Raw genomic sequence first — 25,178 nt, 5'->3', positions numbered from 1 at the left:
ATTGAATGGACATGTCTCTTTAAAGTTTAAAGAGACATATCCATTAGTATTGATGCATTCATACCACTTGGATTGAAATGTTTTAATCCAATCAGGATAGGACATGCTAGGCCAATCATGGTGTCCATAACCCATTTGGAGGAGTTTTTGGAGGTGAGATTGATAACCCAAGAATGGCAATGGGATGGTGTTCATGATTGATGGGAAAAGTGTTCTGTTAGGGAAACTACGCACCTCCATCGGCTACCCTTGTTTTTCTTTCGAACGTAGTTGGGGTGGAAAAATCCAACTTTCCCCCAACCTTACTTTCCCTACCCTTCACCCTATCAGCATGTGGGACCCATTGGTTAATAATCACAGCTCATACTCCTCTAAATTAGGGATGTGAATGAGTACCCCAAAATCTGAATTCCGTTTGCATCCATATTCGTTTAGGGATATCCGTATCCGTTTAAGGGTATTCAAATTTTTATTCGAATAATCCAGAAAAAAAATTATCCAATCCGAATAGATATCCAACCAATGTGATATAGAGGTTTTTGAAGATTCAACAGGTCCTAAAGAATGAACAAGTGAGAAATTATGAGACTAAAACATAGATTGTGAGTGAATTGTATCAGTTGAGGGGGGAGGAAGGTCTGGGTTACACAAGTCAGAGATGTAAATGGTTAATTGAAAATCTGAATTCAATTCGCATACGTATCCGAAGAAGGAATATCCGGATCTGATCACATCCAATCCGTATCCCATCCATTTACATCCTTCTAAGGGACAAAAGAGCATGCCCGGACACAAGCCCTTACAAAATGACCTCCCCGCCTCACCATGAAGACGGAAATCTTGCCCTTGTTGATGCTTCTATGCACTTTCCCATTGGCCCCACGCTGGTGCAGAGGCCACACTCCCAAATGGAAAACTCTCCACCCATCATTAATTATGTAAACAACATACCATGTATGTACGGGACATACGTATCAAAAGCTAAATATTTTTTTGGTTGGTAGAGGTTACCCTTCCATCTAGTCACTTGAATACATGGAATATTAACTCTTTTTGTCCTCATAATATCTATCAATTCTAAACTTTTACTTGTTAAAGATTCAATGTTCGTTTACCTAAAAAAAAGATTCAATGTTCCAAGATGCTAATCTAATCCTACGCTTTTAGTCTGACCTCTTAATTTGCACTTGCCTACTATATATACGAGAACCATTGCCAACTAACACCACATTCAAGCGACTATGCCACACATCGCTTACGGGGAACAATCTAGAGGAAAATAGAAATATGTTGTTGAAGGATATGGTTTAGCCATGTAGAGTGATCATGATTGATCCTACCATTGAAAAGATAGTTTACCAATAAAAACCATTAAAAAGATAAAATTAGTATCCCTTAGATGGTTTACTTGTCAAATTTCAATAGAGGGCTGATGCACCAATTTAAAATATTGGACTTGTAGAGGACGATGTGGATTTGCCATGTACTGGATATCAAACCCAAAGATTCACCAGCTATTAAAATTTTTCCTTACCATGCTTTTGGATTGAAATCTATCACTTCTCCAAATTGTTATATGATCTTTGCCCATTTTCAAGGTTGAATCAGTTTCAAAAAGGTGTCACTAAGATTACTCAAAGACTAACAACATAAAAAGCAATAACAATGCAAGGATCCTAAATGGGAAATTATCCTCTCCTGTTACAACATGGGGCTGTCTTGCATTGTGCGGCGTGCAGAGGCCATGTGGCACAGCGAGCCTCACATGGTGCACATGGCCTCTGCAGCCACTGGACGATGCGATACAGCACTATGCTGTAATAGGAGAGGATAAAAATTCATCCTAAATCCCTAAATCTACGTGGAGACTCCAACCCCATGTCTCTTTTTAGAGAAAAGCCCTCTTTTTCAAGGCTGAGAAAAATCTGTTTTCCTAACACCCGGATTTGTGAATTCTGTTGAAATCACAACCATCGGGATAACTAGTGGTGCATACAAAATCTACCATTTTAGTTAAGACCATCCAAATTTAGCTTGAGTTCTCTCCCACCATTTAACTTTCACCTTATCTAAATCTCCTGGAAATTTATTTAAACGAGAGGAAATCAGTTACCTAGAACAACTACACCGGAAGCCTCTTTAATTGCAAAAACCATGAATACTTCGAAGTTTTTCCTTGTTCTAGCCTGCACATTGGTCTTGTCCAAGCCATATTTTGTACAGGGAAGGGGCTACACTGTGTACGTTATTAATGACTTAGGTCCGAATGAGAAACTCGACGTTCATTGCAAATCCAAAGATGATGATCTTGGTCCGCATACGCTTGGGTTCGGCCAAGAATTTTATTGGGTTTTTGATCTCAACATCTTCTCAAGAACTCTTTTCTGGTGTAACATGGATTGGGGGAATAAACAAGGTAGTTTTGAGATCTTCAATGCTAGAAAAGAGCATATAAGTGTGGGAATAGCTTTGATGGCCATTGCTATAGGAAGGTAAGAAAGGATGGAGTATATTATAACAAGCATAGAGATGGAGACTATTGGAAGAAGTATTCATGGTAGTCACTTAGAGATAAAGCCTATTAGAAGAAGTATTCATGGTTGTCTTTTTTATGGTACTTTTTCATACAATGTAAACTCTCTAGCTAATGTTTGAGTAGCTATTATGTCTACCAATCATTAAAAGCTTTTGCAAATGTTTTTAGTTTTCTTGAGTTTTTGCTTTTGGGCAATGCATTGGAAGTGGAACGAGAAATGATAAAGGCATATGCGCGTATGATGAGTAAAGTTGTGTCGTGGCAGTGCGATGTGGTTTATTTAATATATATATATTTTTTGTTCAAAGTTGGCTTGGTTTTGAGTTATTTTTTGGGTTCAAAGTTAGCCTGGCTTTAGACTTAGTCACGTATTAATCCTTTTTGGATTTTATTAAGTTACTAAGTTTTTATTGAATGGACATGTCTCTTTAAAGTTTAAAGAGACATATCCATTAGTATTGATGCATTCATACCACTTGGATTGAAATGTTTTAATCCAATCAGGATAGGACATGCTAGGCCAATCATGGTGTCCATAACCCATTTGGAGGAGTTTTTGGAGGTGAGATTGATAACCCAAGAATGGCAATGGGATGGTGTTCATGATTGATGGGAAAAGTGTTCTGTTAGGGAAACTACGCACCTCCATCGGCTACCCTTGTTTTTCTTTCGAACGTAGTTGGGGTGGAAAAATCCAACTTTCCCCCCAACCTTACTTTCCCTACCCTTCACCCTATCAGCATGTGGGACCCATTGGTTAATAATCACAGCTCATACTCCTCTAAATTAGGGATGTGAATGAGTACCCCAAAATCTGAATTCCGTTTGCATCCATATTCGTTTAGGGATATCCGTATCCGTTTAAGGGTATTCAAATTTTTATTCGAATAATCCAGAAAAAAAATTATCCAATCCGAATAGATATCCAACCAATGTGATATAGAGGTTTTTGAAGATTCAACAGGTCCTAAAGAATGAACAAGTGAGAAATTATGAGACTAAAACATAGATTGTGAGTGAATTGTATCAGTTGAGGGGGAGGAAGGTCTGGGTTACACAAGTCAGAGATGTAAATGGTTAATTGAAAATCTGAATTCAATTCGCATACGTATCCGAAGAAGGAATATCCGGATCTGATCACATCCAATCCGTATCCCATCCATTTACATCCTTCTAAGGGACAAAAGAGCATGCCCGGACACAAGCCCTTACAAAATGACCTCCCCGCCTCACCATGAAGACGGAAATCTTGCCCTTGTTGATGCTTCTATGCACTTTCCCATTGGCCCCACGCTGGTGCAGAGGCCACACTCCCAAATGGAAAACTCTCCACCCATCATTAATTATGTAAACAACATACCATGTATGTACGGGACATACGTATCAAAAGCTAAATATTTTTTTGGTTGGTAGAGGTTACCCTTCCATCTAGTCACTTGAATACATGCAATATTAACTCTTTTTGTCCTCATAATATCTATCAATTCTAAACTTTTACTTGTTAAAGATTCAATGTTCGTTTACCTAAAAAAAAGATTCAATGTTCCAAGATGCTAATCTAATCCTACGCTTTTAGTCTGACCTCTTAATTTGCACTTGCCTACTATATATACGAGAACCATTGCCAACTAACACCACATTCAAGCGACTATGCCACACATCGCTTACGGGAAACAATCTAGAGGAAAATAGAAATATGTTGTTGAAGGATATGGTTTAGCCATGTAGAGTGATCATGATTGATCCTACCATTGAAAAGATAGTTTACCAATAAAAACCATTAAAAAGATAAAATTAGTATCCCTTAGATGGTTTACTTGTCAAATTTCAATAGAGGGCTGATGCACCAATTTAAAATATTGGACTTGTAGAGGACGATGTGGATTTGCCATGTACTGGATATCAAACCCAAAGATTCACCGGCTATTAAAATTTTTCCTTACCATGCTTTTGGATTGAAATCTATCACTTCTCCAAATTGTTATATGATCTTTGCCCATTTTCAAGGTTGAATCAGTTTCAAAAAGGTGTCACTAAGATTACTCAAAGACTAACAACATAAAAAGCAATAACAATGCAAGGATCCTAAATGGGAAATTATCCTCTCCTGTTACAACATGGGGCTGTCTGCATTGTGCGGCGCTGCAGAGGCCATGTGGCACATGAGCCTCACATGGTGCACATGGCCTCTGCAGCCACTGGACGATGCAGTACAGCACTATGCTGTAATAGGAGAGGATAAAAATTCATCCTAAATCCCTAAATCTACGTGGAGACTCCAACCCCATGTCTCTTTTTAGAGAAAAGCCCTCTTTTTCAAGGCGAGAAAAATCTGTTTTCCTAACACCGGATTTGTGAATTCATTTGAAATCACAACCATCGGGATAACTAGTGGTGCATACAAAATCTACCATTTTAGTTAAGACCATCCAAATTTAGCTTGAGTTCTCTCCCACCATTTAACTTTCACCTTATCTAAATCTCCTGGAAATTTATTTAAACGAGAGGAAATCGGTTACCTAGAACAACTACACCGGAAGCCTCTTTAATTGCAAAAACCATGAATACTTGAAGTTTTTCCTTGTTCTAGCCTGCACATTGGTCTTGTCCAAGCCATATTTTGTACAGGGGAAGGGGCTACACTGTATGCGTTATTAATGACTTAGGTCCGAATGAGAAACTCGACGTTCATTGCAAATCCAAAGATGATGATCTTGGTCCGCATACGCTTGGGTTCGGCCAAGAATTTTATTGGGTTTTTGATCTCAACATCTTCTCAAGAACTCTTTTACGGTGTAACATGGATTGGGGGAATAAACAAGGTAGTTTTGAGATCTTCAATGCTAGAAAAGAGCGATATAAGTGTGGGAATAGCTTTGATGGCCATTGCTATAGGAAGGTAAGAAAGGATGGAGTATATTATAACAAGCATAGAGATGGAGACTATTGGAAGAAGTATTCATGGTAGTCAGCTTAGAGATAAAGCCTATTAGAAGAAGTATTCATGGTTGTCTTTTTTATGGTACTTTTTCATACAATGTAAACTCTCTAGCTAATGTTTGAGTAGCTATTATGTCTACCAATCATTAAAAGCTTTTGCAAATGTTTTTAGTTTTCTTGAGTTTTTGCTTTTGGGCAATGCATTGGAAGTGGAACGAGAAATGATAAAGGCATATGCGCGTATGATGAGTAAAGTTGTGTCGTGGCAGTGCGATGTGGTTTATTTAATATATATATATTTTTTGTTCAAAGTTGGCTTGGTTTTGAGTTATTTTTTTGGGTTCAAAGTTAGCCTGGCTTTAGACTTAGTCACGTATTAATCCTTTTTGGATTTTATTAAGTTACTAAGTTTTTATTGAATGGACATGTCTCTTTAAAGTTTAAAGAGACATATCCATTAGTATTGATGCATTCATACCACTTGGATTGAAATGTTTTAATCCAATCGAGGATAGGACATGCTAGGCCAATCATGGTGTCCATAACCCATTTGGAGGAGTTTTTGGAGGTGAGATTGATAACCCAAGAATGGCAATGGGATGGTGTTCATGATTGATGGGAAAAGTGTTCTGTTAGGGAAACTACGCACCTCCATCGGCTACCCTTGTTTTTCTTTCGAACGTAGTTGGGGTGGAAAAATCCAACTTTCCCCCAACCTTACTTTCCCTACCCTTCACCCTATCAGCATGTGGGACCCATTGGTTAATAATCACAGCTCATACTCCTCTAAATTAGGGATGTGAATGAGTACCCCAAAATTCGAATTCGATTTGCATCTGTATTCGTTTAGAGATAACTGTATCCGTTTAAGGGTATTCAAATAATCCAAAAAAAAAAATTATCCGATCCGAATAGATATCCAACCAATGTGAGATAGAGGTTTTTGAAGATTCAACAGGTTCTAAAGAATGAACAAGTGAGAAATTATGAGACTAAAACATAGATTGTGAGTGAATTGTATCGATTGAGGGGAGGAAGGTCCAGGTTACACAAGTCAGAGATGTAAATGGTTAATTGAAAATCTGAATTCAATTCGCATACGTATCCGAAGAAGGAATATCCGGATCTGATCACATCCAATCCGTATCCCATCCATTTACATCCTTCTAAGGGACAAAAGAGCATGCCCGGACACAAGCCCTTACAAAATGACCTCCCCGCCTCACCATGAAGACGGAAATCTTGCCCTTGTTGATGCTTCTATGCACTTTCCCATTGGCCCCACGCTGGTGCAGAGGCCACACTCCCAAATGGAAAACTCTCCACCCATCATTAATTATGTAAACAACATACCATGTATGTACGGGACATACGTATCAAAAGCTAAATATTTTTTTGGTTGGTAGAGGTTACCCTTCCATCTAGTCACTTGAATACATGCAATATTAACTCTTTTTGTCCTCATAATATCTATCAATTCTAAACTTTTACTTGTTAAAGATTCAATGTTCGTTTACCTAAAAAAAAGATTCAATGTTCCAAGATGCTAATCTAATCCTACGCTTTTAGTCTGACCTCTTAATTTGCACTTGCCTACTATATATACGAGAACCATTGCCAACTAACACCACATTCAAGCGACTATGCCACACATCGCTTACGGGGAACAATCTAGAGGAAAATAGAAATATGTTGTTGAAGGATATGGTTTAGCCATGTAGAGTGATCATGATTGATCCTACCATTGAAAAGATAGTTTACCAATAAAAACCATTAAAAAGATAAAATTAGTATCCCTTAGATGGTTTACTTGTCAAATTTCAATAGAGGGCTGATGCACCAATTTAAAATATTGGACTTGTAGAGGACGATGTGGATTTGCCATGTCTTGGATATCAAACCCAAAGATTCACCGGCTATTAAAATTTTTCCTTACCATGCTTTTGGATTGAAATCTATCACTTCTCCAAATTGTTATATGATCTTTGCCCATTTTCAAGGTTGAATCAGTTTCAAAAAGGTGTCACTAAGATTACTCAAAGACTAACAACATAAAAAGCAATAACAATGCAAGGATCCTAAATGGGAAATTATCCTCTCCTGTTACAACATGGGGCTGTCTTGCATTGTGCGGCGTCGCGAGAGGCCATGTGGCACGCAGCCTCACATGGTGCACATGGCCTCTGCAGCCACTGGACGATGCGATACAGCACTATGTTGTAATAGGAGAGGATAAAAATTCATCCTAAATCCCTAAATCTACGTGGAGACTCCAACCCCATGTCTCTTTTTAGAGAAAAGCCCTCTTTTTCAAGGTAGAAAAATCTGTTTTCCTAACACCGGATTTGTGAATTCTTTGAAATCACAACCATCGGGATAACTAGTGGTGCATACAAAATCTACCATTTTAGTTAAGACCATCCAAATTTAGCTTGAGTTCTCTCCCACCATTTAACTTTCACCTTATCTAAATCTCCTGGAAATTTATTTAAACGAGAGGAAATCGAGTTACCTAGAACAACTACACCGGAAGCCTCTTTAATTGCAAAAACCATGAATACTTGAAGTTTTCCTTGTTCTAGCCTGCACATTGGTCTTGTCCAAGCCATATTTTGTACAGGGGAAGGGGCTACACGTATGCGTTATTAATGACTTAGGTCCGAATGAGAAACTCGACGTTCATTGCAAATCCAAAGATGATGATCTTGGTCCGCATACGCTTGGGTTCGGCCAAGAATTTTATTGGGTTTTTGATCTCAACATCTTCTCAAGAACTCTTTTCGGTGTAACATGGATTGGGGGAATAAACAAGGTAGTTTTGAGATCTTCAATGCTAGAAAAGAGCAAGATAAGTGTGGGAATAGCTTTGATGGCCATTGCTATAGGAAGGTAAGAAAGGATGGAGTATATTATAACAAGCATAGAGATGGAGACTATTGGAAGAAGTATTCATGGTAGTCAGCTTAGAGATAAAGCCTATTAGAAGAAGTATTCATGGTTGTCTTTTTTATGGTACTTTTTCATACAATGTAAACTCTCTAGCTAATGTTTGAGTAGCTATTATGTCTACCAATCATTAAAAGCTTTTGCAAATGTTTTTAGTTTTCTTGAGTTTTTGCTTTTGGGCAATGCATTGGAAGTGGAACGAGAAATGATAAAGGCATATGCGCGTATGATGAGTAAAGTTGTGTCGTGGCAGTGCGATGTGGTTTATTTAATATATATATATTTTTTGTTCAAAGTTGGCTTGGTTTTGAGTTATTTTTTTGGGTTCAAAGTTAGCCTGGCTTTAGACTTAGTCACGTATTAATCCTTTTTGGATTTTATTAAGTTACTAAGTTTTTATTGAATGGACATGTCTCTTTAAAGTTTAAAGAGACATATCCATTAGTATTGATGCATTCATACCACTTGGATTGAAATGTTTTAATCCAATCAGGATAGGACATGCTAGGCCAATCATGGTGTCCATAACCCATTTGGAGGAGTTTTTGGAGGTGAGATTGATAACCCAAGAATGGCAATGGGATGGTGTTCATGATTGATGGGAAAAGTGTTCTTAGGGAAACTACGCACCTCCATCGGCTACCCTTGTTTTTCTTTCGAACGTAGTTGGGGTGGAAAAATCCAACTTTCCCCCAACCTTACTTTCCCTACCCTTCACCCTATCAGCATGTGGGACCCATTGGTTAATAATCACAGCTCATACTCCTCTAAATTAGGGATGTGAATGAGTACCCCAAAATCTGAATTCGTTTGCATCCATATTCGTTTAGGGATATCCGTATCCGTTTAAGGGTATTCAAATTTTTATTCGAATAATCCAGAAAAAAAATTATCCAATCCGAATAGATATCCAACCAATGTGATATAGAGGTTTTTGAAGATTCAACAGGTCCTAAAGAATGAACAAGTGAGAAATTATGAGACTAAAACATAGATTGTGAGTGAATTGTATCAGTTGAGGGGGAGGAAGGTCTGGGTTACACAAGTCAGAGATGTAAATGGTTAATTGAAAATCTGAATTCAATTCGCATACGTATCCGAAGAAGGAATATCCGGATCTGATCACATCCAATCCGTATCCCATCCATTTACATCCTTCTAAGGGACAAAAGAGCATGCCCGGACACAAGCCCTTACAAAATGACCTCCCCGCCTCACCATGAAGACGGAAATCTTGCCCTTGTTGATGCTTCTATGCACTTTCCCATTGGCCCCACGCTGGTGCAGAGGCCACACTCCCAAATGGAAAACTCTCCACCCATCATTAATTATGTAAACAACATACCATGTATGTACGGGACATACGTATCAAAAGCTAAATATTTTTTTGGTTGGTAGAGGTTACCCTTCCATCTAGTCACTTGAATACATGCAATATTAACTCTTTTTGTCCTCATAATATCTATCAATTCTAAACTTTTACTTGTTAAAGATTCAATGTTCGTTTACCTAAAAAAAAGATTCAATGTTCCAAGATGCTAATCTAATCCTACGCTTTTAGTCTGACCTCTTAATTTGCACTTGCCTACTATATATACGAGAACCATTGCCAACTAACACCACATTCAAGCGACTATGCCACACATCGCTTACGGGGAACAATCTAGAGGAAAATAGAAATATGTTGTTGAAGGATATGGTTTAGCCATGTAGAGTGATCATGATTGATCCTACCATTGAAAAGATAGTTTACCAATAAAAACCATTAAAAAGATAAAATTAGTATCCCTTAGATGGTTTACTTGTCAAATTTCAATAGAGGGCTGATGCACCAATTTAAAATATTGGACTTGTAGAGGACGATGTGGATTTGCCATGTACTGGATATCAAACCCAAAGATTCACCAGCTATTAAAATTTTTCCTTACCATGCTTTTGGATTGAAATCTATCACTTCTCCAAATTGTTATATGATCTTTGCCCATTTTCAAGGTTGAATCAGTTTCAAAAAGGTGTCACTAAGATTACTCAAAGACTAACAACATAAAAAGCAATAACAATGCAAGGATCCTAAATGGGAAATTATCCTCTCCTGTTACAACATGGGGCTGTACTGCATTGTGCGGCGCTGCAGAGGCCATGTGGCACAGCGAGCCTCACATGGTGCACATGGCCTCTGCAGCCACTGGACGATGCAGTACAGCACTATGCTGTAATAGGAGAGGATAAAAATTCATCCTAAATCCCTAAATCTACGTGGAGACTCCAACCCCATGTCTCTTTTTAGAGAAAAGCCCTCTTTTTCAAGGCTGAGAAAAATCTGTTTTCCTAACACCCGGATTTGTGAATTCTGTTGAAATCACAACCATCGGGATAACTAGTGGTGCATACAAAATCTACCATTTTAGTTAAGACCATCCAAATTTAGCTTGAGTTCTCTCCCACCATTTAACTTTCACCTTATCTAAATCTCCTGGAAATTTATTTAAACGAGAGGAAATCAGTTACCTAGAACAACTACACCGGAAGCCTCTTTAATTGCAAAAACCATAATACTTGAAGTTTTTCCTTGTTCTAGCCTGCACATTGGTCTTGTCCAAGCCATATTTTGTACAGGGAAGGGGCTACACGTATGCGTTATTAATGACTTAGGTCCGAATGAGAAACTCGGCGTTCATTGCAAATCCAAAGATGATGATCTTGGTCCGCATACGCTTGGGTTCGGCCAAGAATTTTATTGGGTTTTTGATCTCAACATCTTCTCAAGAACTCTTTTCTGGTGTAACATGGATTGGGGGAATAAACAAGGTAGTTTTGAGATCTTCAATGCTAGAAAAGAGCAGTATAAGTGTGGGAATAGCTTTGATGGCCATTGCTATAGGAAGGTAAGAAAGGATGGAGTATATTATAACAAGCATAGAGATGGAGACTATTGGAAGAAGTATTCATGGTAGTCGACTTAGAGATAAAGCCTATTAGAAGAAGTATTCATGGTTGTCTTTTTTATGGTACTTTTTCATACAATGTAAACTCTCTAGCTAATGTTTGAGTAGCTATTATGTCTACCAATCATTAAAAGCTTTTGCAAATGTTTTTAGTTTTCTTGAGTTTTTGCTTTTGGGCAATGCATTGGAAGTGGAACGAGAAATGATAAAGGCATATGCGCGTATGATGAGTAAAGTTGTGTCGTGGCAGTGCGATGTGGTTTATTTAATATATATATATTTTTTGTTCAAAGTTGGCTTGGTTTTGAGTTATTTTTTTGGGTTCAAAGTTAGCCTGGCTTTAGACTTAGTCACGTATTAATCCTTTTTGGATTTTATTAAGTTACTAAGTTTTTATTGAATGGACATGTCTCTTTAAAGTTTAAAGAGACATATCCATTAGTATTGATGCATTCATACCACTTGGATTGAAATGTTTTAATCCAATCGGGATAGGACATGCTAGGCCAATCATGGTGTCCATAACCCATTTGGAGGAGTTTTTGGAGGTGAGATTGATAACCCAAGAATGGCAATGGGATGGTGTTCATGATTGATGGGAAAAGTGTTCTGTTAGGGAAACTACGCACCTCCATCGGCTACCCTTGTTTTTCTTTCGAACGTAGTTGGGGTGGAAAAATCCAACTTTCCCCCAACCTTACTTTCCCTACCCTTCACCCTATCAGCATGTGGGACCCATTGGTTAATAATCACAGCTCATACTCCTCTAAATTAGGGATGTGAATGAGTACCCCAAAATCTGAATTCCGTTTGCATCCATATTCGTTTAGGGATATCCGTATCCGTTTAAGGGTATTCAAATTTTTATTCGAATAATCCAGAAAAAAAATTATCCAATCCGAATAGATATCCAACCAATGTGATATAGAGGTTTTTGAAGATTCAACAGGTCCTAAAGAATGAACAAGTGAGAAATTATGAGACTAAAACATAGATTGTGAGTGAATTGTATCAGTTGAGGGGGAGGAAGGTCTGGGTTACACAAGTCAGAGATGTAAATGGTTAATTGAAAATCTGAATTCAATTCGCATACGTATCCGAAGAAGGAATATCCGGATCTGATCACATCCAATCCGTATCCCATCCATTTACATCCTTCTAAGGGACAAAAGAGCATGCCCGGACACAAGCCCTTACAAAATGACCTCCCCGCCTCACCATGAAGACGGAAATCTTGCCCTTGTTGATGCTTCTATGCACTTTCCCATTGGCCCCACGCTGGTGCAGAGGCCACACTCCCAAATGGAAAACACTCCACCCATCATTAATTATGTAAACAACATACCATGTATGTACGGGACATACGTATCAAAAGCTAAATATTTTTTTGGTTGGTAGAGGTTACCCTTCCATCTAGTCACTTGAATACATGCAATATTAACTCTTTTTGTCCTCATAATATCTATCAATTCTAAACTTTTACTTGTTAAAGATTCAATGTTCGTTTACCTAAAAAAAAGATTCAATGTTCCAAGATGCTAATCTAATCCTACGCTTTTAGTCTGACCTCTTAATTTGCACTTGCCTACTATATATACGAGAACCATTGCCAACTAACACCACATTCAAGCGACTATGCCACACATCGCTACGGGAACAATCTAGAGGAAAATAGAAATATGTTGTTGAAGGATATGGTTTAGCCATGTAGAGTGATCATGATTGATCCTACCATTGAAAAGATAGTTTACCAATAAAAACCATTAAAAAGATAAAATTAGTATCCCTTAGATGGTTTACTTGTCAAATTTCAATAGAGGGCTGATGCACCAATTTAAAATATTGGACTTGTAGAGGACGATGTGGATTTGCCATGTACTTGGATATCAAACCCAAAGATTCACCGGCTATTAAAATTTTTCCTTACCATGCTTTTGGATTGAAATCTATCACTTCTCCAAATTGTTATATGATCTTTGCCCATTTTCAAGGTTGAATCAGTTTCAAAAGGTGTCACTAAGATTACTCAAAGACTAACAACATAAAAAGCAATAACAATGCAAGGATCCTAAATGGGAAATTATCCTCTCCTGTTACAACATGGGGCTGTACTCGCATTGTGCGGCGCTGCAGAGGCCATGTGGCACAATGAGCCTCACATGGTGCACATGGCCTCTGCAGCCACTGGACGATGCAGTACAGCACTATGCTGTAATAGGAGAGGATAAAAATTCATCCTAAATCCCTAAATCTACGTGGAGACTCCAACCCCATGTCTCTTTTTAGAGAAAAGCCCTCTTTTTCAAGGCTGAGAAAAATCTGTTTTCCTAACACCCGGATTTGTGAATTCTGTTGAAATCACAACCATCGGGATAACTAGTGGTGCATACAAAATCTACCATTTTAGTTAAGACCATCCAAATTTAGCTTGAGTTCTCTCCCACCATTTAACTTTCACCTTATCTAAATCTCCTGGAAATTTATTTAAACGAGAGGAAATCAGTTACCTAGAACAACTACACCGGAAGCCTCTTTAATTGCAAAAACCATGAATACTTCGAAGTTTTTCCTTGTTCTAGCCTGCACATTGGTCTTGTCCAAGCCATATTTTGTACAGGGAAGGGGCTACACTGTGTACGTTATTAATGACTTAGGTCCGAATGAGAAACTCGACGTTCATTGCAAATCCAAAGATGATGATCTTGGTCCGCATACGCTTGGGTTCGGCCAAGAATTTTATTGGGTTTTTGATCTCAACATCTTCTCAAGAACTCTTTTCTGGTGTAACATGGATTGGGGGAATAAACAAGGTAGTTTTGAGATCTTCAATGCTAGAAAAGAGCAGTATAAGTGTGGGAATAGCTTTGATGGCCATTGCTATAGGAAGGTAAGAAAGGATGGAGTATATTATAACAAGCATAGAGATGGAGACTATTGGAAGAAGTATTCATGGTAGTCAGCTTAGAGATAAAGCCTATTAGAAGAAGTATTCATGGTTGTCTTTTTTATGGTACTTTTTCATACAATGTAAACTCTCTAGCTAATGTTTGAGTAGCTATTATGTCTACCAATCATTAAAAGCTTTTGCAAATGTTTTTAGTTTTCTTGAGTTTTTGCTTTTGGGCAATGCATTGGAAGTGGAACGAGAAATGATAAAGGCATATGCGCGTATGATGAGTAAAGTTGTGTCGTGGCAGTGCGATGTGGTTTATTTAATATATATATATTTTTTTGTTCAAAGTTGGCTTGGTTTTGAGTTATTTTTTTGGGTTCAAAGTTAGCCTGGCTTTAGACTTAGTCACGTATTAATCCTTTTTGGATTTTATTAAGTTACTAAGTTTTTATTGAATGGACATGTCTCTTTAAAGTTTAAAGAGACATATCCATTAGTATTGATGCATTCATACCACTTGGATTGAAATGTTTTAATCCAATCAGGATAGGACATGCTAGGCCAATCATGGTGTCCATAACCCATTTGGAGGAGTTTTTGGAGGTGAGATTGATAACCCAAGAATGGCAATGGGATGGTGTTCATGATTGATGGGAAAAGTGTTCGTTAGGGAAACTACGCACCTCCATCGGCTACCCTTGTTTTTCTTTCGAACGTAGTTGGGGTGGAAAAATCCAACTTTCCCCCAACCTTACTTTCCCTACCCTTCACCCTATCAGCATGTGGGACCCATTGGTTAATAATCACAGCTCATACTCCTCTAAATTAGGGATGTGAATGAGTACCCCAAAATCTGAATTCCGTTTGCATCCATATTCGTTTAGGGATATCCGTATCCGTTTAAGGGTATTCAAATTTTTATTCGAATAATCCAGAAAAAAAATTATCCAATCCGAATAGATATCCAACCAATGTGATATAGAGGTTTTTGAAGATTCAACAGGTCCTAAAGAATGAACAAGTGAGAAATTATGAGACTAAAACATAGATTGTGAGTGAATTGTATCAGTTGAGGGGGAGGAAGGTCTGGGTTACACAAGTCAGAGATGTAAATGGTTAATTGAAAATCTGAATTCAATTCGCATACGTTTCCGAAGAAGGAATATCCGGATCTGATCACATCCAATCCGTATCCCATCCATTTACATCCTTCTAAGGGACAAAAGAGCATGCCCGGACACAAGCCCTTACAAAATGACCTCCCCGCCTCACCATGAAGATGGAAATCTTGCCCTTGTTGATGCTTCTATACACTTTCCCATTGGCCCCACGCTGGTGCAGAGGCCACACTCCCAAATGGAAAACTCTCCACCCATCATTAATTATGTAAACAACATACCATGTATGTACGGGACATACGTATCAAAAGCTAAATATTTTTTTGGTTGGTAGGGGTTACCCTTCCATCTAGTCACTTGAATACATGCAATATTAACTCTTTTTGTCCTCATAATATCTATCAATTCTAAACTTTTACTTGTTAAAGATTCAATGTTCGTTTACCTAAAAAAAAAGATTCAATGTTCCAAGATGCTAATCTAATCCTACGCTTTTAGTCTGACCTCTTAATTTGCACTTGCCTACTATATATACGAGAACCTTTGCCAACTAATACCACATTCAAGCGACTATGCGACACATCGCTTACGGGGAACAATCTAGAGGAAAATAGAAATATGTTGTTGAAGGATATGGTTTAGCCATGTAGAGTGATCATGATTGATCCTACCATTGAAAAGATAGTTTACCAAAAAAAACCATTAAAAAGATAAAATTAATATCCCTTAGATGGTTTACTTGTCAAATTTCAATAGAGGGCTGATGCACCAATTTAAAATATTGGACTTGTAGAGGACGATGTGGATTTGCCATGTACTGGATATCAAACCCAAAGATTCACCAGCTATTAAAATATTTCCTTACCATGCTTTTGGATTGAAATCTATCACTTCTCCAAATTGTTATATGATCTTTGCCCATTTTCAAGGTTGAATCAGTTTCAAAAAGGTGTCACTAAGATTACTCAAAGACTATCAAGATAAAAAGCAATAACAATGCATGGATCCTAAATGGGAAATTATCCTCTCCTGTTACAACATGGGGCTGTACTGCAGTGTGCGGCGCTGCAGAGGCCATGTGGCACAACGAGCCTCACATGGTGCACATGGCCTCTGCAGCCACTGGACGATGCAGTGCAGCACTATGCTGTAATAGGAGAGGATAAAACTTCATCCTGTTGCGTCAAGAAATCATCGAGCGGTCCTGCGAGTGCCGTCACCTACAAGTGGACCAAGGGGTCAACAGAGAGAACCGGTGTGGTTCCAGCCTAGGGCTCTCCGATGCCAAAGTTAGATCTCCTGGCGCAAATAAATGAATAGTGATTATTCAGTATGAGTTTAGATCTCCCTTGATGGGGTTGTGTACCTTGCCTTTTATAGTAGCGTATGGCGGTGTGGAGAGTCCCAGTTTGATGGCGATTATCCCGTTGAGTGGATAGAGGCCCTGGGTAACGGGGCTCTATCCTGATTGATCATCTCCCCGCGGGAGGGAGTGTCCTAGTGGTATCAAGATCCTTGGTTGATAGATGCCCGCGTGTGGTGATAACGTCCTTGGTGCTTGAATCCGTCTGGGTGACGCGACCTCTAAGCGGCGGTCTAGAGTCCTGGTGGTGACATGAGTCTTTGCGATACGATCGGGTCATAGGTGGGTAGCCCCCACCTCACGTGCCCACGATGCTGTGCCTGGGTGCAGGCCGCGCCTGGGTGAGGCCGCGCCTGGATGTGTGGCCGGGCCTAGGTGAGGCCGCGCCCGAGTGGTGGCCGCACCTGGGTGAGGCCGCGCTTGGGTGAGGCCACGCCCCGGATGTGTGGCCGCGCCCAAGGGGTGGCAAAGCCTGGGTGAGGCCGTGCCGGGGTGAGGCCGCGCCCTGATGTGTGGCCGTGCCTAGGTGAGGCCGCACCCGAGTGGTGGCCGCGCCTTGGTGAGGCTGCGCCCTGGTGCTGGGACCCCGGTTCATTCCCCTTGGCTATGGAGCGGGTCGTCTGTGACACGTGGCAGTCGTTGATTGGCTCGGTGAATATTGGATGTATCATTTGCCCCCCACTCTCTTGGGATAGGATGTCCAATAGAGTAGATGCCTTTACATAGTGAGGGGTTCGCTGCGAATAGACTTTCCTTGTGGAGTTTGCCTGTAAATCCACTAATGAGGTAGGAGAGGTTGGGGGTTCAAACCTTTAGTCCTACACTTTTTCTTCTTTTGTTTTTTGTAGGTATATGTTCCTTTCTTTCACTTTCTCTTCTTTCACTTCTCATTTCTCTTTCTTACTTTTTGTCTCCCATTTTGCTCTTCTTTAATTCCCCCTATGCATTCCACTTTTTGTCTTTTGCCCTCTCTTTGGTGCCCACCATGTGCTTGTTTTTGGGTCACCTCCACTAGTATCCACTTTGCTTGATTTTGGGTCCTTGTGTTTGGTTTGTGCTCACTTGGTGCCTTGGTTTACTTGGAAGGCTTGAGTGGTGCTTAGCTTGAGTGCCTTGCCTCTTGTGATCTCTGTCACTTGATCGTGCCCGTGGTGTGGCCGCGTCATCGTCGTGTGCCTGTCTTTCCACGCGGTCGCCTTTTCTCTGAGGTAAATTCGGTCCCTTTTCTTTCTTTTTCTCTTTTTTTTTTTTCTCTTTTTTGCAGGGCGGCCCCTCGGTGAGGCCGCGCCTGCGGGTGTGGCCGCGCCTAGGTGGTAGCGCCTGTGGGTGTGGCCGCGCAAGAGTGGCCGTGCTTGGGGTGGCCGTGCGGGGGCGGTTGTGCTTGGGGTGGCCACGCCTTGCGAGTGTGGCCGCGCCTGGGTGGCCGTGCCTGGGTGGCAACGCCTGGGTACGGGCCGCACCTTGCGGGTGTGGTCGTGCTTGGGGTGGCCACGCCTGGGTGGCCGCGCCTGGGGTGGCCGCGCCATGCCGGTGAGGCCGCGCCTATGGTGGCCGCGGCGTGGGTGTGATGGACCCTCGCTCTTCTTCTCTTTTCTTCCTCTTGTATGTGATGGATCTGCTGTTTATATTTTGCAGGTGGCATTCCTTTCATTTTTTCTTGCCAGCTTCGGGGAGATCACTTTCTCGAGTAAGTAGTTCATTCCCCTCTTATCCTTCATGCCGTTCCCGAGTGACCTGTGCCCTGCTTTAGTCGGGGTTGGATCTTCAGAGGAGCGTTCCCCCGGATCGCCTTCTTCTGTGGGTACTCCCTCCTCTATACCCTCCCCTAGTGCTACTGATGGAGGTGTGGGACCTTCTAGTGTCTCCGGTCCCAGTAGGGATCGTCGGCCCTCTGGGGCGGCATCCTCAGCCGCTGGGCTTGCTGATAGGTTAGGCCCTGTTGCTAGCATCCTGTCACCTTCTGACTTGGTCTCCCTCCGTGAGGAGTTCCATATTCCCACTGAGGTCATGTTGCGTGCTCCTGGGCCTGGCGAGTATGCCTTCTCTCACTGTGCGGGTGAGATCTGTCTCTACCATTCATTTTTTCTCCAGGGCCTTCGCCTTCCTATCCCTCGCTTTGTCGAGTTGGTGTTAGAGCATTGGCACCTCACCCCTGGGCAGGTGTTGCCCAACTCTTGGAGGGTGATATTGGGTTTCTATGTCTTCTTCAACTGCCTGGGGCATGCCGCCACTGTTCCCTTGTTCTCCCACTTTTATCTGTTGAAGAAGGGGAACCATCGATGCTATCACTTTGCTCGCCGCGTGCTCAAGGGGCCCTATGCCTCTGTGGAGCTTCTCACGGGGATCACTAGCCACGTGAAGTATTGGAGGGATCGCTTCTTTTTTGCCACGGTCCCCCAATGCCCATTACGGACTGTTAGGGAAGTTATTGATCTCAAGAGGGTCAATCAGGGGCTTGAGCTGAGTGATTTTGAGGGTGACTCCCTCAAGCTGTGCCTGGGTCATGATCCGTTCCACGTCCAGGAGTTGGACTCGGAGGCCTTCTTGTCTCTCTGGAAGCTGAGTCCTGGTAAGAGCATTGTCTTTTGTACTTGATTGGCATGTTGGTATTTGAATGTATATGTCATCTGATTGGTTGGGCGGTCTATGCAATGGATACGCATCCGGACTTCAGTTTGCTCCTTGGCAATCTGCAGAGGAAGGCCGCTTCTCAGGGTGATCCATCTGCTGGAGTGACCGATGTTAGTGATGCTTCTATGCCTGTGGTTGTTGGAGCGAAGCGGAAGGGTGGACCAGGACATGCCTGCGTGACGAGCTCTGGTGTGCATGTCCTCCTTCCCCGTATTTCTCCTGATGATGATGGCGTTTCTGGCTCTATGCCTCTGCCTCCCTCTGTCGCTCCTTCCAGATCTTCTGTATTGCCCCTTTCCAAGGGGAAAGGTGTGAGTTCCTCTGGCAGTACTGCCACTGATCTTCCCACGCTGGGTGAGTCCCTGGTGATCACCTTGGGCGTGCCGGAGGGCTCGACCTTGGCCGAAGTCGGTGTGTCGTGGGAGTGGGTGGATAGGGGCAGGCTCCCTACCACGAGGATGGCCTTGCAGAGGCTTAGCGATGCTTGTCTGGCTCAGACCCTCTACCATGATATGGCTTCGGTGAGTTATCCCTTTTTTGACTCGTCATGTTCATTGCTCCATTTATTTTTAGATTGTCTTATCGCTTGCCATGTTGATTGTAGGTCCATCACCGTATTGTTGAGGCGGTGCTTCGATTGGAGGGTCACGCTTCTCGTGAGGTGCAGATATAGCGCACCCTGCGTGACGTGGAGAGGGAGCTCCAGGGACAGATTGATGCCCGTGAGAGGGTCGAGACCGACTCACAGAGGGTGTCGGGGGAGCTTGCGGTGGCATCCGGGAAGCTCCTGGAGGTGTTGGAGGAGCTGCTTGCGACCTCTACTGGTGCGATTGAGAGCTCGGCTAGGGTTCTTACCTTGGAGGAGGAGCTTCATTCATTGAGGGGAAGGCATGAGGCGGAGTGGCATCTGCAGTGAGCGAGCGTGGCTGAGTTCCAGGCATCCTCTGCGTTCTCGATCTTTGTATCGTAGCGACTTGCCCGCCTATGAGGAGGGGTCCGGGACTTAGCCGCTTGTGTCCTGGAGGTGACCCCCGATTATGACTTCTCTGTTTTGGGGTTCTCTGAGTTTGCTGCGGCACTTCCGGGTGTAGCTGTGGTAGAGAGCGTTTCGGTGTCAGAGGTGGAGGTTGTCCTGTCTGAGGGGGGTGCTGCTGCGCGTCCTCTTGAGGTGGACATGATGTCTCCTGCTGGGTCGGAGGTGACCCACCACTCTGTGATCCCTTGACCCTACGGCCGTACCGATCCTGTGGACGTCTCAACCTTTTTCCCTTTTTGAACTTGAGTTTGTAACTACTATGACTTTTCTATGTGATCGCTTTTGCTTCTCTTTGACTGCATTGTCTCCTGGTGATTGTTTGCGCGTTGATACTCTCTGACCCTTGATAGTCATGGGATTTTGGTAGTGGCGTCGTGCCTTGGTGATCCTCGGACCTTGGTTGGTTAACGCCTTAGGCGTAGAGCCTCAGTGTTGGCATGACGCCTTAGGCACACAACCTCAGTGTTGGCAGGTCGCCTTAGGCATACAGCCTCAGTGTTGGCATGTCGCCTTAGGCCTGAAGCCTCTGTGTTGGCATATCGCCTTAGGCATAAAGCCTCAGTGTTGGCATGTCGCCTTAGGCATGAAGCCTCAATGTTGGCATGTTGCCTTAGGCATAAAGCCTCAGTGTTGGCATGTCGCCTTAGGCATGAAGTCTCAGTGTTGGCATATCGCCTTAGGCATGAAGCCTCAGTGTTGGCATGTCGCCTTAGGCATGAAGCCTCAATGTTGGCATGTTGCCTTAGGCATAAAGCCTCAGTGTTGGCATGTCGCCTTAGGCATGAAGCCTCAGTGTTGGCATGTCGCCTTAGGCCTGAAGCCTCTGTGTTGGCATATCGCCTTAGGCATGAAGCCTCAATGTTGGCATGTTGCCCTAGGCATAAAGCCTCAGTATTGGCATGTCGCCTTAGGCATGAAGCCTCAGTGTTGGCATATCGCCTTAGGCATGAAGCCTCAGTGTTGGCATGTCGCCTTAGGCATGAAGCCTCAGTGTTGGCATATCGCCTTAGGCATGAAGCCTCAGTGTTGGCATATCGCCTTAGGCATGAAGCCTCAGTGTTGGCATGTCGCCTTAATGTAGTGGCAGTGATTCGATTGAGTGGTAGAAGAAGACAAGTATTCCTGCAACACCTCTTTATTTTGAATGAAATTGAAATTGACCTTGAAACAGTGATGTTGTCTACTGCTACTCCTACTGCTACTGCTTCTGTTATCACTACCACTACTGCTATGCTTCTACTGGTAGTACTTCTTCAGATGTTCTGAGTTCCAGGTACGGTCTACCTTCTTGCCCCCTGGAGTCTTCAAGCGGTAAGTCCCTAGGTGTATCTGCTTGGAGACTATGTAGGGTCCTTCCCAGTTGGGTGACAGTTTCCCTGCCTTCTGTGGCTGTGATGCACTTGCCCTCCGTAGTACTAAATCTCCCTAGTGGAATAGCCTTTCCTTGACCCTGGCATTATAGTACCGGGCAGTACGTTGCTGGTAGGCAACGTTCCTTAGTAGTGCTCTCTCGCGGACCTCATCTATAAAGTCTAGGTTTGCCTGCAGTCCGTCGACATAGGTACGTTCATTGAAGTGCGAGACCCTATGGGACATGGCGCAGACCTCTCTCGGCGCCAATGCTTCATGCCATATGCTAGGCGGAATGGGCTCTCTCCTGTGGGCGTCCGTCATGTAGTTCGGCATGCCCACGGGACGCTTGGTAGCTCTTCTACCCACTTGCCTTTGGCTCCTTCTAGCCTTTTCTTGACTCCTTCCATGGCGTTACATTTGGTGAACTCCACGACCATTGGCCTGTGGGTATGCTACCGACACAGGCCAATAGTCGATGTTGTAGTTGTGACAGAATGCTTGGAATTTGCGGTTGTTGAATTGTTTTCCATTATCTGAGACGAGGATCCGTGGTACCCCGAACCTGTAGATGACGTCGTCACGGACGAACTTCTCCATCTCTGTCTCTGTTATCTTGGCCAAGGGTTTAGCTTTGACCCACTTGGTGAAGTAGTCGATCGCGACGACCAGGTACTTTCTGTTTCCCGGTGCTGCGGTGAAGTTGCCTAAGATGTCTAGTCCCCACATGGCAAAAGGTATGGGGTTGAGGATTGATGTCAGCTTTGTGGCGGGTAGATGGGGTACTGGGGCGAACAACTGACATTGCTCACACTTCTTGGCATATTGGATGGCCTCCTCTTGCATTCATGGCCAGTATAGTCCCTGGCGGAGGATTTTGTAGGCTAGGGCTCGTCCCCCCATGTGGCTTCCACATATCCCCTCATGGACTTCGGCTAGGGCGTACTCTGCCCCCTTGGGTCCTAGGCACTGGAGTAGTGGTGCTGTTGCCCCCCGCTTGTATAGTACCCCGTCTAGGACGGTGTACTTTGCAGCTCTCATCCTGATCTTCCTTGCCTCAGCCTTGTCTTCTGGTAAGACATCATTCTGGAGGTAGTTGAGTAGAGGGTCCATCCAGCTAGGTCCCTCCATGATCTCGTTAACCTGCTTTTCCTTATACGTTGGCTCATGCAGGATCTCAACATAGACTGCCCTGGCCAAATTTCAGAGTTCTTCATTGGCTAGCCTGGATAGGGCGTCAGCGGCGGCGTTCTCATCCCTGGGAACTCGAACCATCTCAAACTTCATGAAACCCTCGATCAATGCTTGGGCACGTGCTAGGTATGATGCCATCCTCTCATCTTTCGCCTCATACTCTCCATTCACCTGATTCACCACGAGCTGGGAGTCGCTCCGGGTGGATAGGTGTGTGACTTGGATGGCTTTGGCCACCCGGAGTCCAACTAGCAATGCCTCATACTCTACTTCATTATTGGATACTTGGAAGGTGAATTGAAGAGCATATTGGATACGAAATCCCTCGGGGCTGGTTAATATGAGACCCGCGCTGCTTCCTGCTGCATTGCTCGACCCGTCCACGAACATGTCCCACGATCCGTGAGCCTTCTCTTCGGGCTCCCCTATTTTTGACTCGATCTCAGATAGGGTACACTCTGTAATGAAATCTACAAGAGCCTGGCCTTTGATGGCTGTCCTTGGTTGGAACCTGATGTCGTGCTCACTTAACTCCACCGCCCATGCTATCAATCGCCCGGAGACGTCCGGCTTGTGCAGTATCTTCTTCAGGGGTAGGTCTGTGAGGACTATGATGGTATGGGCTTGGAAGTATGGTCGTAGCTTCTTGGCTGCCATTACCAATGCATAGGCTGCCTTCTTGATCCTAGTGTACCTGGTCTCTGCATTGATCAGGACATGGCTGACGTAGTAGATGGGCCTTTAGACTTTGTCTTCTTCCTTCAGTAGTACGGCGCTGACCGCGATAGGGGTGGCGGCCAGGTAGAGCTGTAACTCTTCGTTAGGTTCTGGTCGCCCAAGCAGTGGGGGGCTCTCTAGGTACTCCTTCAATTCTCCAAACACCTTCTGGCACTCTTCCATCCATGTGAAATCTTTAGGGCTTCGAAGGTTCTTCAATGTTTTGACGAATGGTAAGCACTTATCACCTAATCGTGACACGAACCTGGAAAGGGCGACGACCCTTCCATTCAACCTCTGCACTTCCCGGACCGTTCGATGAGGTGCCATCTCTTGGATGGCCATGATCTTGGATGGGTTGGCTTCTATTCCACGGATTGAGACCATGAACCCCAGGAATTTTCCTGATGTTACGCCGAAGGCGCACTTTGCAGGGTTTAGCTTCATCTGGTTCCTCCTCAGTACTGCAAATGCCTCCTCTAGGTCGATCAGGTGTTGGTTGGCGTGGATGCTTTTCACGAGCATGTCATCCACATATACCTCCATGTTGCGCCCGATCTGCTCCTCGAACATCTTGTTGACCATCCTCTGATAGGTGGCCCCTGCATTCTTTAACCCGAACGGCATGACGTTGTAGCAGTAGTTCTCTTTGTCCGTCCGGAATGCGGTGTAAGACTCATCATCCTCATACATGAGGATCTGGTTGTATCCGGAGTAGGCGTCCATGAAACTCAGCATCTCATGGCCGGCGGTGGTGTCGACCAGTAGATCGATCCTGGGCAGTGGGTACTCATCTTTTGGGCATGCCTTGTTTAGGTCAGTATAGTCGACACACATCCTCCACTTCCCATTTGGCTTTGGTACCATGACCACGTTGGCGAGCCAGGTTGGGAACTTCTCCTTTCTGATGAACCCTGATCGGCTTAACTTCTCGACCTCCTCCTTAATTGCTGCTTGTCGGTCGAGGGCAAAGTTACGCCGCTTCTGTTGAACAGGCTTCTTGGTTGGGTCGACATGTAGTCGGTGTTCCGCTATGGAACGTGGTATTCCCGGCATGTCGGAGGTCGACCATGCGAAGACATCCATGTTCGCTTGGAGGAGGTGTCCAAGCCCTTCTTTCTGTTCCTTGCTTAGCAGCGAGCCAACCTGAACGACCTTGGAGGGGTCATCCCGGCTAAGGGGCCATGGGATGAGGTCTTCCACTGGCCTTCCCCTTCTCTCTGTCAGTTCATCTCTCTGGTCACTGACCATGCTCTCTAGGCAGAGTGCCATTCCACGGGTGTTGCCATTGTTCTTTTTCATGAAGGTGGCATAGCACTCCCTTGCTTTCTTCTGATCTCCTCGGACTTCGCCTACCCCATTCTCGGTGGGGAACTTCATCTTCAGGTGAAGTGGCGATATGACTCCTCTAAGGGCTGTCAGTGATGGTCGCCCTAAGAGGCCGTTGAAGAACACCACGGACTTGACTACCATGAAATTCACCATGATGGTTGCTTGTTGAGGGTGTAC

This window comes from Telopea speciosissima, chromosome 3 (genome assembly GCF_018873765.1).
Source record: "Telopea speciosissima isolate NSW1024214 ecotype Mountain lineage chromosome 3, Tspe_v1, whole genome shotgun sequence".
NCBI lineage: Eukaryota > Viridiplantae > Streptophyta > Magnoliopsida > Proteales > Proteaceae > Telopea > Telopea speciosissima.
This window is presented reverse-complemented; position numbering follows the sequence as displayed.